The 20,719-nt window shown below is 41.3% G+C and overlaps 1 protein-coding gene across 2 annotated transcripts in view; it reads right to left on the minus strand.

Annotated features, from left to right (window-relative positions):
- The window catches only part of TTC29 (tetratricopeptide repeat domain 29), a 1,214,048-nt gene extending 1,194,777 nt beyond the window's left edge, over positions 1–19,271 (minus strand). For both annotated transcript variants that reach the window (XM_078677661.1, XM_078677660.1), the window contains exon 1: positions 19,142–19,271. The gene's annotated coding sequence lies outside the window, so the exon portion shown is untranslated. The remainder of the gene's footprint in view (positions 1–19,141) is intronic.
- Between the last annotated feature and the right edge of the window lie 1,448 nt (positions 19,272–20,719).

Below are 20,719 nucleotides of genomic sequence, written 5' to 3' on the forward strand. Positions count from 1 at the left end.
TATTATTAAAACTTATATAGCGCACAGCTACCCTGAGGCATCCCGGCGCTTTGAACAGTGCATCAACCGTGAGACCATGAGATAGTTGGATCGACTCACACAGGAAACAGATGTGTTTTCAAGCCCCTGCGAAAGCGCAGGGTGCAGGTCTCAGCACGAAGTTTTAGGGGCAGAGAGTTCCAGAGCGTTGCTGTATGCACAGAAAATCGTCTCCCGCCCGTGCGCGATCTTTTTACTTTCGGGACATGGAGCAGACACCTCTGGTCGGACCTCAGCGCTCTGTTCGCTTTGTAAGGCACTGCCAAATTCCTCAGGATAGGTGGTCCGCTGCCCTTAAGAATTTTGTGTGCGATGCATAGTGCCTTAAACTTCACTCTCTCCCGCACCGGTAACCAGTGCAGAGCCTTGAGAGCGGGTCTAGCAGATTCTGTTCTGGGGATGCCCATAAGTAGTCTGGCCGCCGCGTTTTGCACCTGCTGAAGTTTGTTGAAAGTAGATTCAGGGGCGCCCAGAAAAAGACCATTGCTATAGTCTAGGCGAGATGTTATCAAACCCTGAATCAACAACTTCCTCGATGTAAAAGGGAGGAGCGGGAGAATTTTACGCGCGGCCCGCAGCAGGGCAAAACATACTCCCGCGGTTCTTTTAGCGTGAGTTCTGAGGGAGAGGTCTTGCTCCAGCCAGACTCCCAGGAAGTGAACAGTGCTTCGCTTCAGCACATTGTCACAGGGGCATCTGGGGAGTTTTGGAAACCAGGACCCCTGAAATAGATATGCCAAAAAAAGTGCATGGTACTAAAGTGTAATCATCTAAGGAGAAATCTGTGCTAAATATTAGCGGTAACAGTAAGATATAGAGCTGGGACCGAAGATACATTTAAGGGCAAGCAGAGGCTGCTAGATTGAAACCTCTGTGCCTCCTCTGTACGAATATTGCCACGGAAGTTAAGAAACAGAATTCTGATCAGGTCCTTTGCGTTGTTTCCAATATATTCTGACTTGGAATACAATTCAGAAACGCCTAATGTAGTGAATGTTCATTTGATGTAAGTTACCTGTGGGGTTGCAAGCACATCATCTAAGGCCAAGCAATTGTGAATTATAGATCTTCTGAGCTCTGCTTCAGGATTCCTCCAAATCCTTAACCATAGAGATATGGGGTTTTATTTAATAAGATCTTCCACATTATCCATTCTGACCTCAGAGTGACATTTAAGGGTGAAGGAGGATTAAGAAACCAATAGCAGCCTTTCTAGAAAACTATTTTCCACCTTTTGCATTTGATCGACATTCGCGTACCTCCAGAACCCATCACCATACATCCCTATCACAACACATTTGCTCCTGAATATATGAGCTATCTCACTCACTGGTTTTGGGCCTAATCTAGATGCAAAACGGAAGATAGAATCAACGGACCTTTGAAACTGATGTGTACTTAAAGTAAGTGGGAAATTCCATTCAACGGTTGCTTCAAAAGGAATATCCAAATACGTAATGTTTTGCACATTTGCCACCTCAGCCCCAGCGATATGAAACTTTTTGCTTTAGTGTTTTTGGGTACGCATTTTCTTACAAAACGATTTAGTTGTGTTGGTCTTTAATCCAAGATTATTCATTAAATACTAAAGGCATCTCGAAGGGTTTGGAGGCCATTTGCTTTCTTGCAAATAGGGCCACATCATCCTTGGAAAAAAGTACTGGAAATGAGGAGTTACTCAATTTGGGCACATCTTGTCATGCCTCACACAAGAAATGTTCTTGGTTATTGAAGCACATTAGTACTTTATTGATGCCCAATCCCTCCATTGTGTACCACAGTTTGGAGCAGTGCACCATGTCAAATACATAGGAGAAGGAGAGGTCCATAAAAGCCAAATTGACAGCCTCTCTCCTGGCCTTGACATATTTTTCAATAATAAGGTGTAGATTGTTCAACTGTGCCCAACCCTGCATTGCTACTGACCGATAATGGCAGCTAGTAACCTTTATTTAGTTTTCTAGCACAAGAATAATCAAATATCATTCATACATTTCCTTCCAGTCCCAAACAGGGAGATGCCCTGTACTTACCTCCCTCCCTTGAGACTGTGCTGACTTTTTCCCACAAACACAATTTTACAGAGCAAGTTGTACACTTCCTAAAAATTACTTTTTGGGGGAGTTTTTGACGAAGTGGCCAAATATTTTCCTAACACACTTTTGAAAATACTTTTATGAACGGATGCCAGAACATGCTATAATTAAAGACACCAATATATATTCACTGCAAAGCACAGCTTACAAACGGGAACTTTTTGGCTGTTTGACGGGTTTATCTATACAGAAGGGATATCCTATGTCTCATTAATAGTCTACGAAAGACACGCTTTGGAAACCATGGTTATTAAATTCAGATGAATGAAACACATGGTAATAAGTCAACTAGTATCAAATACTAAAAAAGGTTACTTTATTTTTAAATAAAAAATGCACAAAATGTAAGTAAACATACCTTTTCTGATATCACTAGCTGAAACCTGAGAACGTAATCTGAACAAAATCAAATGTGCGGTCTACATGGAACCAAGAGATTGGGACTGTTTCTTATATGTTCCACTAGAATAAAAAAAATTCTTTGGCAAAGTGGATGCCATGTTTCCTTAGCGCAAGGTTACATTTGCATAAAAGTTCCTTATTTTAATTGAGTGAAACAAAAAAAATGTCCATATCTTGATTTAAGCTTCAATTTCAGGCACTCTCTGTTAATACAAGGTGAAACTCTCATAATATAAACAGCTATTATCCGTGTTTTACTCTTCTGTAGTTCAATGCGAAGCTAAGATTGGGGAGAGGTCCATTTTATGGATTTCTATGCCGGATACGTATTTGTTGAGCACTACACGCGAGGTATGATAGGCTGTCAAATCTAACACTCACGTTTCAATATGAGATCAGTAGTCATGGTTCAATCAATCAATCAGGATTTGTAAAGCACTGCATATCAGCCATGGGAGTCTCGAGGTGCTGGTATTGTTAGCTGCTTAGTGGTGAGCTCTTCATTCGAACAGTCAGGTCTTAAGTGGTTGCACTCATCCACAATAAATAAGGGGTGTGAAAGTCAGCAAATATGACAGTTGGAGGAAAATTGAGGACCGAAAATAGCGGATTAGAGTAAGAAGTTCATTGACCAAGACAATGAAAGCGTCTGATTAAACAAGATGAGAAGTGAGCTGAAGTCGAAAAGTGGTTGGTAGATGGAATAAGGCCAAGAGACTGGAAGATATGAAGACAGAACTTGTTTTCCGTCAATAAAAAGACGAGATCGAAGAGAAGAGAGCCCTGTGGGCTGACTGATTTGACAAGCCAGGAGAAATGAGAGAAAGGCGATTAACTGCCATCCACTTACAGAGACTAGAACTCATGTGGTTCATATAGTGCTGTGAACCCTTGGGAAAACAACGACATGTGCTGGATAGTGGCCTCACAAGTGCTTTGAATGATTTTTCTCCTGTGAATTAAAAATGAAACATTGATTCGAAGACAGAGGCATAGGTGGGCAGACTTCCAGTTTATTACCTGCTACAAGGGTATTTTCTGTTCAGGGATATAGGAAGCTTCGCAAATAAAATTTCAATATGCAGTACAGATAAATTAACTTGCACAAGGTGGCAGGCACCGCGTGGTGCCTGTCACGTTGTGCATGGCAATGCCCAACATGGGCTTTAACATTGGGGCGGGTGCTGCTTAAAGCACCACCCGCCACAATGTTAATGTCGAGGATGTGCCCGCCAGTGTGGCGGGCTCATCCTAATTTGCCTGGCGGGACCGCCGCAACTTCGGCGGTCAGTCCCGTGCTCCCTTGCGGTGGCGGTCGAACAAAGTCCGCCCGCCATTGTAATAGGCCCCTAAATCTCCGCATACTACACGGGTTACTGGGGTGCAGAGAGACGGATGTATGACGTTACAACTCATACTTTTACAACGCATGCCATTACAACGAATTTTTTACAACGCAAAAACTTTTACAACGCATGTATTTACAACGCATGTTTTTACAACGTAGGTACTTTTACAACGCATACCATTACAACGTAAGTATTGGTAAGTATATATTATTATTTTTTTATTTAAAATAATTGAAAATAATATAATTTAATTTAATTTAATTTTATTGAATTGATTTAATTTAAATTTAATTTTATTTTATTTTTACCTTATACCCCTGTACCCCAAAAACCCAAAACTGACCCTGAACCCTAAAAATACCCCTGTACCCCAAAAACCCAAAACTGACCCTGAACCCTAAAAATACCCCTGTACCCCAAAAACCCCAAACTGACCCTGAACCCTAAAAATACCCCTTTACCCAAAAACCCAAAACTGACCCTGAACCCTAAAAATACCCCTGTACCCCAAAAACCCAAAACTGACCCTGAACCCTAAAAATACTCCTTTACCCAAAAACCCCAAACTGACCCTGAACCCTAAAAATACCCCTTTACCCAAAAACTGAAAACTGACCCTGAACCCTAAAAATACCCTTTTACCCAAAAACTGAAAACTGACCCAGAACCCTAAAAATACCCCTTTATCCAAAAACTGAAAACTGACCCTGAACCCTAAAAATACCCCTTTACCCAAAAACTGAAAACTGACCCTGAACCCTAAAAATACCCCTTTACACAAAAACTGAAAACTGACCCTGAACCCTAAAAATACCCCTTTACACAAAAACTGAAAACTGACCCTGAACCCTAAAAATACCCCTTTACCCAAAAACTGAAAACTGACCCTGAACCCTAAAAATGCCCCTTTACCCAAAAACTGAAAACTGACCCTGAACCCTAAAAATGCCCCTTTACCCAAAAACTGAAAACTGACCCTGAACCCTAAAAATACCCCTTTACCCAAAAACTGAAAACTGACACTGAACCCTAAAAATACCCCTTTACCCAAAAACTGAAAACTGACCCTGAACCCTAAAAATACCCCTTTACCCAAAAACTGAAAACTGACCCTGAACCCTAAAAATGCCCCTTTACCCAAAAACTGAAAACTGACCCTGAACCCTAAAAATACCCCTTAAAAAAACCCAAACATATAAAATTTAAAATATAATTATATACTTACCAATACTTACGTTGTAATGGTATGCGTTGTAAAGGTACCTGCGTTGTAAAAACATGCGTTGTAAATACATGCGTTGTAATAGTTTTTGCGTTGTAAAAGTTTCGTTGTAATGGTAGTGCGTTGTAAAAGTTGCGTTGGAATGGTTGTTTCCCAGAGAGACACTTACGGAAGACGCAATTGTGGTATCGTTAGATGCCAAAAATGGATTTGGACACCATCGAATGGCACGATCTATTCGCGGTCCTGAAGAAAATGAGATATGAGCCCAACTTTATTACTTGGGTAAAACTCCTTTATAGTGGCCCACTGGCGCAGGTAGTGGTAAACAACAAGACCTCCTCAGTCTTTCCTCTTGGACGAGGGACAAGGTAGGGCTGCCCACTGTCGCCCCTGATCTTTTCACCAATGCCCGAGCCCTTGGCCGGTTTGATCTGGGGTGGTCCACTGATATAAGGTCTGCGATGGGCAGGAGAGTGGGAAGACCGCATCTCTCTCTATGATGATGATGTACTATTATATCTGGAAGAACAAAGGCTGCTTTTGTGGGACGGTGGGTCTCCCCAAATTGCCACACAGAAATTGGTGAGGGGGTGGTATGACGGAGGCATCGGACATCCCGATATGCGAAGGTACTACTGGGCGTCACATCTCATGATGATTAACCTCTGCTTGTACAAATTCCATGAGGAGCAGACACTCGGCAGCCGACGTCCTTGCGTATCGTTGCCTCGAATGAGAGCGGGCTAACAATACCGCATCTTGGAGCTCAGAAAAAACTGTACCGGGCATATATTTAGAGCTCCACAGTCTAGAAGCGTGCAACGGGACAATTACAACAATCCACTAAAGCACACTCAGCGATACGGAGAATAAAAATAAAGTATTGTGGACACTGCAACAGTACAGCCTCAGAAGAGTGTGCAAGGCTATTAACACTGAAGTCCTCCCAAGAGTGTATAGCCACCAGGAGCCTTTCTATACAGCAACAGGGGAGTGAACCACAGCTGACTAACACAGCAGGCTGCCGAGAACATCGTCTCTCCTCTCTTTTTTTTAAAAAAACAAGTCTTTTCACAGTAGACCAAAGAACTAATAATGGTAGAAAATTATAAAATTGTATCGGGACAGCTAAAGTTTTAAGTCTTGATAAAGGTGGTACAAATTTAAGATAAACCATCAAAACGCGTCGACGGAAAAGGAGAGTACAATCGAGGAGGACAGCCACAGAAGGGTTCAAATACAAATTGAGAGTATTGGCCCAAGGGGTCCGAAAATCGATGTACAATAGAACTAGATCATTTTAATGTATTTTGTTGTTCTGGTCTCGATTTTGCAGGTCATAATTGACAGCAAATGCTGTTCTTTTTCCTGTATGTTTTATCAACATTTATAATAATCATGCTACCATAATCAGCAATATGCGATTCTAGAAAATAGACTTTGAAATGAGTGACTTTCAGGTTGGAAGATGACTTTTTATAAATTGTTGTTAACTTATTTTTTAACATATATATATATGTATTTCTTCCGATGGGTTCAGACCCCACTGCCTTATAGTAGAACAAAGATTGCGGAGAGAATCAGAGTGTTTTAATTAGAATACCATTGATTGCTAGATGGGAAATACTTTATTTCGAGCATATTTCTGCTGAGTGGATGGGAAAATTATTGCTGAGTGCTAGGTTCAGTGAGGTATGTTGCTAGGAATCACAGTGATTGTAGGCATTTCCAAATTAAAAAAATAAAAAAACAAAAATCGGGTCAGTTAGGGCACAAAATAATCCACAGGTCAAAATATACGCCAAAATAAATGTATTCGCTACTCGTAATATCACTTTGGGACACTGTGTAATAGGTTTCGGCAAAGCATACCAATTTGTGCAGTGTAGGCTTTGCAATAGCAACAATCCTTTGTACTTTTAGCCCTCATTCTTAAAGAGCAAAAAAGATCAAAAGTAGAAGGACATTTGCAAAGAACTGGACAAAGGCAAACCGAGATCCTGGTGACACAGAACCCAGCTGACACCTCCATCCATTTTCTGTGGTCTCATGAGCTCTGGGCATAGATTGCTTCATGACTCAAAAAGTAAAAACCCTGGTGGCTTTGTTCATCTCTCTTCCAGAGGTACTAGATCAGACTCACAGATTCACAATATATTAAAATACAGAAGCTCCACAGAGTCCGAAATTGCCTGACTTTAAAGACCCCTGATCATAGTACCCCAGGCTTGAAATTGCTCCCACTCAAGCAATTAATATTAATCTAATTTAAAGACGTACATTACATCCACGTCCTATAGTTCTCACCCCATTCATTACTTTTGAGGTGGCGTCCACCTTACGAGACAGGAAAAAGAATAGATTGGAATGCTAGTTAACAAGTTCTACCCCCTTTAGTTGGAGAGGTAAGTGGCTGCCTCACCCAGCATTCCTCCTGTTCTATTTCCCGTCTCCTCCGAGACGAGATTGAATAGATGAACTGAAATGCTGAGGTGCTGGCTTCAGCAATATGGGAAAGTGGAGTTTCTCTTGTTTTTTGCAGGGCCAAAGCGAAGCATTGTTTTTGTTCGGACACAGCCACTGGGTTATTTTTCCTGGTTCTTCCTGGATTGATTGGAAAAACCATAGAGATGACTTGGATAGAGGCCAGAGTTCAGATGGAGGATTAAGATATCATTCTAGTGGTGCGTTTTTGGCCCAGGAGGTCGTAGTTCTCCATTTTGAAATCTCTGGCAGATCAAGATTATTGGATTCTTCCCTCCATGTTAACAAATCGAAATGCGACTCTCTCGCTGTGAAAATTAACAGGAGGGCTTAGCAAACAAGAGGCACCCAAGGCATTTAGCGATAGCTATACAGGAATCTCGAACGTTTGCAACTTAAAAAGCATACGGAAGGCATTAGAAGAATTTTGAAAAGTGGAGTCCTTTCCATGCCTTAAGATGTTTAGATTGGCATTTAAATGAGGTGCTACAGTTTCTCTGGGATGGTTATGAAAAACACCTGTCAGTTTCTACCCTGAGATCTCAATCGGTGACCCTCAGGACTTTTAGGAGTCGATGGTGAAAACTTTCTTATGAGGAAGATTTGGTTTCTCAACTGTTGAATAGTTTCTCCCTTTCTTGTCCAGTGGTGAAGCTTTTATTTCCACTCTAAGATGTATCTCTTCCTTTTGAGCCTCTTCAAAAGGTACATATCATGTTTGTCAAAATGAAGGTAGTGTTTCTTATTGTCACCACCTCAGCTAGGCGGATTGAGGAATTAGGAGCTCCTATGGCTAGAGAACCATTCCTTTCATGTTGACAGAGCGTTGTTGAAGTGGACCCTTTTTTGATTCCTAAAAAGTGTCCTCTTCTCTTCACAAATCTCAAGAAGTTCTTCTACAGCCTTATGGAACTCTTCTGAACCTTCACAAAAGCTACAGCAGCATTTGCTTGATGTTAAAAGAGCATTACAAATGTATGTGGAGAGATCTGCTTCTTTTAGGAGATCAGGTTCATTATTTATCACATTTGGGTCTTCGAATTAAGGGGGTAAGTGGTCTCAATTAGTAGATGGGTGAAGCAAACAATTTCTTTGGCTTATTCGGTTTTGAGTCTTTCTTCTCCAGAAGGGGTTCAGGATGGAAGAGTTTCAGCCTCTTGGGCTGAAGTGAAAGGAGTTTCCATATCTGAAATGTATAAGGCAGAAATGTGGGCTGTTCCTAACCCTTTAAATAAACAGTACAGATTGCCAAATATCTTCATAGACAACACAAGTTTTAGTGCAGGCGTGTCGAAATCAGTTTCTGTATAAAATGCCATTTAATCACCAATTGATTTTTGCATGGAAAGTGGTTTAATGTATTTTTTCTATTTCTATTATGATATGAAGGCTATTTACAGTATGCTTTAGTATTATTTAAAAGTAATGAATGGGATGAGGACAACAAGACTAGGAGTAATGAAGATAACTGGTAAGTAATGAGAACATTATCCACAGCTACTTTCAACTGAAAGCCCCAAAATACCCACCAAATCTGGTTGCCAAATAAATCACTGGTTGGGAACATATATAACCTACTTAGTTGTCCAGCCCACATTCAACAGCAAAAATATGTGGAATGGGGGAATCAAGTCATGTGGTGAAGACTCTGGGGTGGTCTTAATATGTTCTAAAGAATTCCATCTGATTTAAAGCAGGTCAAGTCAGGGAGCACCAATAAGTGAGCACTGTGACAAGTGGAACTTTGCTTTTCCTGTAGCAAAAATTGGTCTCCAAGTATTACTTATTAAAGCATTTATAAGCTGCTAAAGTCATCAAGTAATAGATTTTAGAAACAGGGAAAGCAATGCAGAAATGCATTCATGTATTGGCACCCAATGCCAAACGTTTGAGAAACAAAGTTGGATCTCAGCAAAAGTTCTGAAGTATTTGTATTGGCCTGATATAAAAAGTATATTTAACATTCCTAGGCAGAATTAAATGTTTTCTCCCAGCACAATGTTCAGCAGAATACCTCACTTTCAAGGTGGAATTACCTCAATCCCCTCCAACAACATCATCACATCTTACATCATCATGAACCATGATGTCCATAGCTGCACTGTAGTTGTTACCTGACTCATCAGAATCATTGTTCTTTCCAATATCATCAGAACACCCACTACCAATATCATCAGAAAAGCCACATTCATTCTACTCCCACAACCCCACACCAGATTCTTCTGTATCCTTGTGATTGTTCCCATCCAATTTCCAAGTTAGAATTTTAATGCAGCTGGACAGTAAAAAAAAATGCCACACCTTACCATCACTCAACAATGCTCAGTTACTAAAAATGTCCCATCTGCAGGTGGGACTAACAAGCCTCATAATCAATCTGAAAACAGGATTTACGAAGGACAAACACAGAAGCCAATGAAAAATATGAGCGGAGAGTGAGGGCAGCTTGTCTCCCATACTCTACTACTGCATGCCTCGCAGAGCAAGCGGAGCATGCGCACTGCCGCTAAAGCTCGACCTAATGAATGTGGCTGTCCGTAACATAACTGGTAGTCATGTAAAGCGCTCTGATACCTTCGGGTCTAGTTCCTGCTATATCAAACTCCCTCCCTCCAAAAAAAAAGGATAGTTCCTCTTACTGCGATAGATTTGCCACCTGCCTCTTGCCGGTTTGTTATTGTGTTAGCGATTGTCCCTAGCCTGCCTGTTAGCCAATTCAAATTTATATAGACCCTTTGAACAAAGTACCTTCTTGGCTGAATTCTAATGTGCACGGACATCTGCATCTTTGTAATAAGATTCTTGTTGCTCAATGGGTGGGAGGGGATTGGCTGCCATGAAAGCAATTTATGGTAACACAATAATTGTTAATGTTCATAACCCTTTAGTGGCACGTGAGATGTTGGCACAAACTAGGACTGGAATGATTAAATACAATTTGATTAGGATTCTGGCATTGGGTTTCTTCTACAGGCATTTGGCACCGGCTGAAACTAGGTTTAGGCCTCATCCCTCTGCTCAATCTGTTAATAGATCTCAATAGTACAGGTTTTTGTCCCTCCATAATCAATTTGCAGCACTGTCAGAGCTGGAAAATACTGATTTACGTCTTGATCATGATGGTGTCTGTGGTGCTGTTATGGGGGCCTGTCAAATTTCCGGAGATGGCTGTCCTCGAGCAACTATACCAAAGCTGTTAACATCTAGCAAGACTCTTGTCGTTTATTTCTCTGAAACCTCTTTTCCTTTGTCCTTGCCCCAAATATGCCCAAGGGTAAATGTATAAGGTGTTTCTGTGACTACAAGTAGATTTATTGTCAAGCTTCTTGACTGAAATGTAACCGGTCATGCCTTTAAAATATGTGATGTGTGGTGGCAATCTTTTATTAAAGAGTATGATTTTATATTTTTGCAAGAAACCTGGGATATCAATGAAACTGTTTTTGATGGGTATATGCGTAATAACCTACCGATTTCCTTCATCAGCGGATCGTGCAAAAGGGGGATTGGAGGCCTGGTTTGAGGTTAATATTGGCTAACTATCTTATCAGTTGCTTCTAATATGAATGTAGATCAGGTTTCTGATCTGCGCTGGGATGATTATTGTGAATTTTATAATGATGACTTCTCCACTAAGAACAACTTGAACTTTTATGGGCTGTTTTCCCGGATTCGTCCTCCAGAGGAGGAAGTAGTAGAGTCTGGTAACTCCTTCAACCTCTTGCTGGCTGGTGATTTTAATGCTAAATTAGCACACTTGCCCCCTTGACTGAAGCAATTTTTGACCCACTTTCTATGGAAGAGGATTTGAATGCCAGGGGTGCAAGGGGGCGCCTTTGATATACCATGCTGCAATATTACCATCTTCAGCAACTTTGTCAGCAAAGTGAGCAACTATGACTTTTACTGGGAAGGGTAATAGTTCCATAATTAATTATGTCTTTTTTGCTCAAGGAGCTTTTACCTTTGATGACAGGTGCGGAGGTCTTTGTATCAGACTTTAGTGATCACAATCCGCTATTTACCCAGATTGTGGAGCCTTTGAAGCATCATGGGGCTTTTATTAGGAGTAAGCAGATGTTAGTTACCAAGGATGCTGGGTGCAGGCTGGTCTGGCGATCTGCTGACATGAATTTGGGTATGAACCAGGTGTTTAGTTCTAGTATGGACCTGATGAACACCTGTATCTTAAATTCATCAAGTCCCCTAACTGTATTAGACTTTCACTTAGTTCCTATCGCATTTTAAACAGACATTACCTAGACCAGTGGGTAGGGTTCCTTCTCATTAGCAATCCTGGTTTGGCAACGATTGCAGGGTAGCCAATGACATGTTGTGTGGCACGTTAAAGCAAGTCCCTAGAGATCAGAATTCTATCTGAGCTGTAGGAAGGCATATGACCTGGCACTAAAAAAAGGTGTATTAATGAGAAATGGGAGGCTATTGTAGTTGCTTGTCAAGAAAAAGATACACAGGCTTTGTGGAGGGCGGTGTGAGCCAGCTTATCCCCCTGATCATCCCCTGATGAAGTTACTGTTCATATTACTGCTGAGGCATGGATGGACCATTTCTCTGCAGTTTACTCAAGTATTGATGAATTGTTACCGGACAAAAATCAGCATGGCTACTTTTTATGTGATAACCTTACTGTTTATTCTGAAGAAGTCGCTAAAGCTATTGAAAATGGTCCCTGGAAAAAGGCTCCGGGTCCTTTTGACTTGTTTAAAGTCGAGCCTGAATTTTGGTCTCCTATACTTACTACTTTTTTAATGCAGTTTGCTGGGAGGGGGTCTTGCCTTCATGGCGTATGTCAATAGTGGTTCAGATTTTTTAAAAGTGTAATGTTAACGACCCTAGATATTGCCGCCCTATATTGCTTCTTTATTTTACAACTAAGATATTAGGTAGAGTAATTTTGGAACGCCTTCTTTCTTGTGTAAAGGAGAGAAATGTTTTATCTCAGTTACAATATGGGTACCGAAAAGGTCTCGGACAATCAAGCAGTGAATTCATTTACATTTTATAGTGGCCAAATTTAAATTTGCAAGAGGTGTCCATATTTATCTCACATTTATGGATCTGTCGAGTGCATTTGATTGTGATGACAGGTCCAAATTATGGGCTATTCTTCAGGCTACGGGCCTTGAGGAGGAGCTGGTCTCCCTCCATAGACTTCTTCATCAGGATCTTTCGGCCTCTGTAAGGTTTCGGAATGTGGGGGAGTTCACTCCATCCTTTAAAGTTAGACGTGGCGTACGCCAAGGATACGTCCCCGCCCCAATTCTCTTTCGGCTTTATACAAATGGCCTGGAAAATGTGTTGGTCAATGATGGGGCTGATGTGCCAAGTGTTGGGACAAAGGTCCTGTCCTTTAATTATACGCGGACGACTCAGTCTTCTTGCCAGGATGGCCAATTGTCTAAAGATTTTAATTTCTAGCTTTGTGACTTTTATGAAGGGGCTTGATTTAGAGACCAATTTTACTAAAACTTTTACAATGGTGTGTGGCCCTAGAAATACCAAAGCTAGAACTCTAAATATAGGAGGAAAAAAGCTGGATAGGATGAGTTCCTTCCCATATCCCAGCTTGGATTTTGAGGATGCCTGCACATGGTCCTCGTGTTTTAGAAGTAGGTTAGCATGCTTTACTCATGCAGTTGGCATTACCTTTTCCCTTGCTGCTTGTATTGGATGAAAAACGGTTGCGCCAATATTGGATATGTATAAAAGGAAGTGTAACATATGGTACGGGTATTTGGAGCTGCAGAGATTTGGGGGCAATACAGGTAGAGGAGAACAGGTTTTGTGGACGTCTGTTGGCGGTTTCCCCCTTCTACTTCACTCTACTGCTCTCCTGGAATTAGGGCTGGATTATCTGGAAGACTTTCTTAATTTAGCCCCTCTGACTCATTGGTGCTCAATATGGGCTAATAGCGAAGCTGATCTCGATAAGGCTTTTATAAGAGATTGCCTCTCTTGTGACCATGGTCTTAAAATACAGTGGTTGAAGTATATTAGAGTTTCTTTTCTGTCACTGGGGTGTGCCCATTTCTTTGTGAACTCTGAGGCCATAACAAAAAAAGACAAAGCCTGGGTTCAGAATTGTTTTTTAAATTATAGGCAGGTCTCTAGGGAGGTGGTGAAGGTGCAAAAACCAATTGTGAGAGGCTATTGGTATTAGGTCAAGCATTCAAGACCTCTTGTATATACTTTAGTATATACTTGTATGTGTATGTACTTTGTGGGATCTGGAGATCAGCCCTAGGACTTGTCTGCTTCTGCTTAGGGACTTTATTTCTGTTCAACTGCCTCTATTTCACGGTTTTGATAGAAAACGACCAGTAGAGATTAGTAAAATACCAGAATTGCTTTCTGCTTGTTCAACTGCCTATATTTAACTGTCTTGCTAGAAAACGACCAGTAAAGGTCGGTAAAATACCAGAATTGCATTCTGCTGAGGGACTTTATTTTTTTTTCTGGCAACTACCTCTATTTAACTTTCTTGATAGAAAACGACCAGCAGAAGTCATTAAAATACCAGAATAACTTTAACATTCTCTAGATTCCAGTCCATAGAAATTGTCTTCCACGAGCACCCGTAGACAATAATATTTTTTCAAATCTTGTATTTTAAGTGATATGACCACCGAAGGCCCTGATTTTATATTAAAAACAGAACTTTAGACTAAACCATTTCCCGCAGAAAGGCAATATTTCTCTCCATGTGTTCCCATACCTGGTGTGTCACGCAGTTTGGTGCTTACTTTCCCTCCATGTTAAAGAACCGTAAATGTTTCAGCACCCAAGCTAATGTGCTGCATAACTAAATACATAGAAGATCCCAAAGGCGAGACCGATTGCATTGCACATGCTTGTTTTTGTTAGGCATGAGGAGATTAGGTGATTTGCCCAGAATTACAGAATGTTGAGCTTCCCTGCCGAGCCTCAAACTCAGTTTCCCAGCTCCCAGGTCGACTACCCTAGCACTTAGACCACATTCTCTCCCCACATTCCCTTCCCTCTTCCTTGAATTACTGGTATCAGCCTGATGGGCTAAAGAATCTGACGAAGCTTGAACCTCCTGAACAGCAGCCCCCTGTGGCAATAAAGATGGAACAGGTTCAGAGACATGGGAAACGGGTGCCATGGTAGTAGATTCGACATCACTACCCTTACTATTACAGGCTGAGCTGAGTTGATGTTTGAGGTATTTGCAGAGGATTGATTCCCGCAATCGATATGGGCTGTAAAGTCTGAGAGGACGCTGACCCTAAACTAACCAGCTGGTCCAAATTGGTCTCTATAGTGTCCAGCCGAACAAAAAACTGGCATAATTTAGTATCCAGTAGATCACTTAAACGTGCGCTTATGCTGTACCAGGGGTTGACAATCACTGCCGGGGCCTCAGCTGAATCATCAGACCTGAGGACAGCAGGTTTAACAATCGGCACTGCAGGCTTGGTTTTCACAGCCATTTTTCTGCATTTGGCCACTGTATCAAGAACTGGATCTTGGCTGGGAGCTATATCTAGTGGACCACAATTTATCGCATTTTCATCCATCAAACCTATCTCAACCCCCTCATTTAGAAGGCCAACAGGATCTTGTCCATCATTTGCATCTCCTCAATAAATTTGAGAATTTCATTCATTCCATTCACTCGCCAAGAATGTTCTACAGCACTTTGCTCGATGTATTACAAAACCAATAAATTCACTTATTAGACATGAAAAGAAAACGGACGGCACGCAGGAACGAGAGGTCTCCATATAGACACTGATTTTATCAAAAACAATCCGTGAACCAACCAATCCCGGAGGATCCCCCTAAGTACAAAAGGAGGACACTGATGGTACCTCTATAGAAGGAGGCCCTTCGTACCCATATTCACAGGGTGAACTGTCAAAAAGAAAACCTGTGGTCAGAAGAAAGTAGCAGTGGAGCCCATATGTTTTTACAATTCACAGAGATTCCCTCTAAACAAGCCCTCAGAATACTACTCCAAACCGATAGCCAGACTGAATTGGGCTATAGAAGTCGTGGTGTCAACATTATATTTAAATCCTGTAATTTGGAAGGTGCACAGTTATTCGTAACTGTATCCTGTTTAAATGAGAGAGATCCTTTGGTCTTGATAAAGATGGAATAAAACTGTGAGCCCATCGAAACGCGTCGACGCACACCAACTTGGCGGCCAAGACCTGGAACTCACTCCCCACTCACCTCCGCCTTACACATAACAACATCTCCTTCAGAAAAGAACTTAAAACCTGGCTATTCGATAAATAATGAACCCCCTCCCTAAGCGCCTTGAGACCCTCCGGGTGAGTAGCGCGCTATATAAATTCTTGAACTTGAACTTGAACTTGAACTAGTACACAATCCCCTGATTCTACACTACTTGAACGGCAAAAATATACAAATGTGGTCAAGTAATGTAGCAAATATATAGTTTAATAGGGGACGTGTAATTTTCCAAGACCAAATGTTTAGATCTGGGGTAATACTCTCTTTATGTTTGTTCTAATTTTATTTCTGTATTTATTTGTGATCATTAATACATTTAGATTGCTTTTTAATCTGTTTAGCTGATCTTCAGCTTTTTATGTCATATCTTTTAAATGAATTTTGTAAACTAAATAAAATGTCTAATAAGTGAATTTATTGGTTTTGTAATACATCGAGCAAATTGCTGTAGTACATTCTTGGCGAGTGAATGGAATGAATGAAATTCTCAAATTTATTGAGGAGATGCAAATGATGGATGAGTAACATACCCATTGGGATTTTTCTACTTTTCACTGTTATAGTGCCCCAGTCCCACTGGGTGGTTGAAGGGGCCCCTCTCTTTCTATATACACAACAGGATCTTGAACAGCATCCTTCTCCCTGGTGAAGACTCTAGGGCTATCCCTTAAAGAACTCCAAGTAGCTGGCTGTGCTATAATGGCAGATATATCATCATTATAAACTAGAGCAGAATAACTTGTCAAGAGTAATTGAGAATCAGCAACGTCTTTAGCTGTTAACAAAGGCCAACATTCTGTTAATTTAATATCCTTGACAACCAAATCCACTACCATTGTTAAAAACTTGTCAATAGTAATGTGCAGGTGAGGAGAAGATGAACAAGAGGTCTCCGAGCACCCGGGCAAAGCCTTCCTCTTGCCCATTTAAGCCACAAAGTAAACTCAGAAGACTCAAAACACACAATGACCTAGGAAAATCAAAACCAGTGTTCTTGGTCTCACTGTACCTTTAAAGTGAGGGTTGGGAGAAGACAAAACCAAGAGTTTACGTCCAGCCCAGTCTCTGCCGGTCTATGATGGGCTAAGACGGGCCCATCTTGGCTCCGTCTTGGCTCGGGAACGCACCTGGGCGGGTCCAGCGCCACAGGCTGTGTCAGCTGCTTAAGAGCGCTTCAATGTCCTTCAGCCCCTTCTCCAAGCGAAAAAGTGTGCTCGGGGACAATGTCCCACCCCAGTAGGGTCCTGACAACAGGAGATGTAGGCAAACAGAGCCTGCTAGCGCGTCCCCTGTAATTCATATACATCCCTTTGAATTGCAATATCTTTGCAAGTTGCAAAGGTAAGGGATTGATAAAGAGGTACGTCCCAGCCCCCACTGAGACTCACAAGGACAATTATCCATTCTATGCCACTTCTAATGCGGCCACAAAGTACTCAATGGGAAAATGAAAACTGTCCATTTTCGAGTACTGCCACGGTGCATGTGACAGTCGTCATAATTTTAAAAAGTAGACATAGATTCTACGGTACAGATGTTGCTGAAAAAAAAAATCAGTAATGGACTCCCATGATTCCTGGAGTTAGATTAAACTCTCTATTATAATGCCTTAGACAAAACGAATTCATCAAAATGCGGTTTTGGCAGATAATGTAATTGAGGTTAGAATATCTTAGTGAGAGCTCGGTGGATATTTTAGCTCTGGAACATCAATCTACAATCCAGGATATAGATCCGTTATAAATTTTGGGCCAAAGCGAAATTTCAATTTTGCTAGCGTGATTGCCATGATTTTGGGAATTTCGCCTTATGCTTGTTACATGCAATTCATTAAATTATGTAATGCCACATAATTATAATGTGAGAGCGTGGGAACAACACAAATGGCCAGAACATAATTTTGCTGTTGTTTTTACCATTTTGCGTGCAAAATAGACAACAGGATATTTTTGCATGAAAATATAGCACTAAAGGCTTTTGCATTTCTGGCAATTACGCATTATTTCCCCCACATTTGGTATCATTATGCATTAGAAAATTACACAAATTTCACACACCCCTAGTGAAGGCTCAGTGGATGTTCTACAGTAAGGATAGAGGTGCATGGCAGATGAGCAGGGAGGGAACTCTGTGACTGGTTCAGTACTGGAACACTAGTCCATGGTGAGGGTGTCTAGAGAGGTATATCACGCAACTCCCTATGAATGTTTCAGTATTGGGAAATCAATGCATGAAACAAGTCCAAATAGCGAATAGCGCCATGAAACAGCTGGGTAAAAGTGCCCTGTATAAATGTTTTTAAATTCAAATTCAAATTCAAATAGAGTTGATTTGATAGACATGTGATAGATGTGCACGATGGTGGTGTGGATACACATTATGAAAGCGCTCGAAGTGGCTGAGAAAGATATCAGCGCATCAGCACTGTGAATGGATTTAATGGATTATAGGTGTAAAGTGATACCTTTTAGATTAGCCCAATGCATATATTATACATTAAAGTGTTACACCATAAAAATAAAACTTTGTGTTGATTATGCAAATCTATGACGGCACCAGTTCAGATGGAGAGAGAGAGAGAGAGTAAGAGAGAGAGTAAAGCTATGAATGCACCGAGAGAGAGAGAGAGTAAAGCTATGAATGCACCGAGAGAGAGAGAGAGAGAGAGTGTAAGAGAGAGAGTAAAGCTATGAATGCACCGAGAGAGAGAGAGAGAGAGAGAGAGAGAGAGAGAGAGTAAAGCTATGAATGCACCGAGAGAGAGAGAGAGAGAGAGAGAGAGAGAGAGAGAGAGAGAGAGAGAGAGAGAGCGAGAGCGAGAGCGAGAGCGAGAAAGAAAGAGAGAGAATCTGATTTCTCAGAATGTGGTTTTGTCATTACTGGCACAAGCCCTTGGCTGCAACTCTTACAATGGAAAATTAGTTAGAGAGACAGAGGCGGTAGTTTCATGTGTTAATAGAACTTCTAGCCTTAAAGCAAGTCATTAATCTTGTTGTTTGTTCTTGTTCAGGAAGGGGCTATTTACATTTTGTAATGGGAAATTTCAGACTCTTCTGCTCCTTAATCGTATTCACTAAAATACGCCAGCAGACGCAATGTGCGGTTAAAAAACAATGCTTTCTGAACATTGATTTATAGCACACAGCACAGGGCCACGCGGCAGTCAGTACTCCGCCACAGAAAAACTGCACGGGAATACGCCACGGCAAACTTCAGGCAATTTAAGCAGTTGCCGAAGTAGAGGGCTGTGGAGCAGAACCGTGGAAACGTGTGCTCGGGGACCGGGGAGACTCACTCACTTTTTGCGGAGGCTTTGCTTGTTTGCTTCTTCAATGGCCCGCGGTCGCAGATCACCCTCTGCTCTCACTTTCTCTGTCCCCCTGTGATTCCGGACGCCGAACGTGTCGCCTGGCAACGGGGGTCGGAAGTACAGGAAGCAACCAATAGCAGCGTAGGGGCGTGATTGTCTGGCGAGTCTGCGTCGGCCTCCTAGTTCTCATAATCCTTCACAGATACTGGACGGCGGCTGCTGTGACTCTGAGGGCCACACAAGACCTGACGGGACCAGTAGGGGCACACATTAACAAATCCCAACACATAATCAATCACCTGTTCAGCAGCGTTCTTCATTCCGTTCCCTCTAATGCGAGAGCCTCTCTTTTACATTTCTGTACAATTTGAATAATGTTCTACAGTACACAATGTTCACACGTGACGTTTGTTTTCGAATGTTAGCAGATACACCTAGCGTAATGGCACGTCACCACCATCTGTCAAAATTGTTATTCTTTTAGGGAGTATTTATTGTTTCTTAGGTATGTCTGATATCCGCTGATTTCAACTGGTAATCATCGCCTCTATAAATATTTTTGCTTTTTTTTTCGGAGTCATGAAAAGCACCAGTCAAGTTACACATTTATTCTTTAAAAAACGCTACAAAGAAATTTGAAACAAGGACAAATGCGACACTAAACAGGCTATGTTTTTAAATATCGTATGGGGTTAAGGCAGGGCTTTAAGTGGGTGAAAAAACTGGGGGTCTCTCAAAGGGGCGTGGCCAATATAATTAAGGGCGTGGCTTAAAACACATAAACTAAAAATCTGTGTTTAGCGTAGTGTGCTGCCTGACTTTCTATTTTGCTGTTTCTGTCATGGCATCCAGATATACGATACAAGTAACGTAATACCTACAAATCAGGACTATTGCCTTTGTCAAGGGTTGTTAGTTGCATAAGATAAATAAGCAGCAACGATGGCTTGTACTGCGGGCGGATAATCAGAGGGTGGGAATAACCTGAGGATTCTATCAGTGGCGGAATCAGGTGTGGAGCCAGAAAGAGTAAAACATCCCAATTTTTAAAATTTGTTTGGCATTTTACTGATCAGTTGCAGCTTATTGTGTTATTTAATTCAACCAATGGATACTCATTCTTATTTAAAGTTTAATATGAGTTATTAATATTAAAAGACATTCACAAAGTGGCTTATTCGTAGAATGTCAGTAATACGCTTAAAAGTGGAAATAGAAGCCATTTGTTTCCCAATCATGCAGTTTCTGTCATCAATAGTTCTCCACCCTTTTCCACAAGAGCAGTTCAAAAATGAAAGGCAAAAAATCCTAGTTTGCAAATGTTTACCACATTATTATGGCTCTGTCATATTTGCTGTATAATACTTCATCTGCATATTCTGAGGATTTTAACAAAACAATTGTAGCTCAAATGGATCAAAAGATTCTAAAAAAGGTGAAGTGGAGGGCCCTTTGCAAAGGTTGACTGGTCACCTTTCTCACTGCTGCATTTGCATATTCCACTGGTACTAATGAGGTAAAATCTTTGCAGAGACTGTTAGTATGTGTGAAAAATTTCACAATTATA

This window comes from Lissotriton helveticus, chromosome 2_1 (assembly GCF_964261635.1).
Source record: "Lissotriton helveticus chromosome 2_1, aLisHel1.1, whole genome shotgun sequence".
Classification (NCBI taxonomy): domain Eukaryota; kingdom Metazoa; phylum Chordata; class Amphibia; order Caudata; family Salamandridae; genus Lissotriton; species Lissotriton helveticus.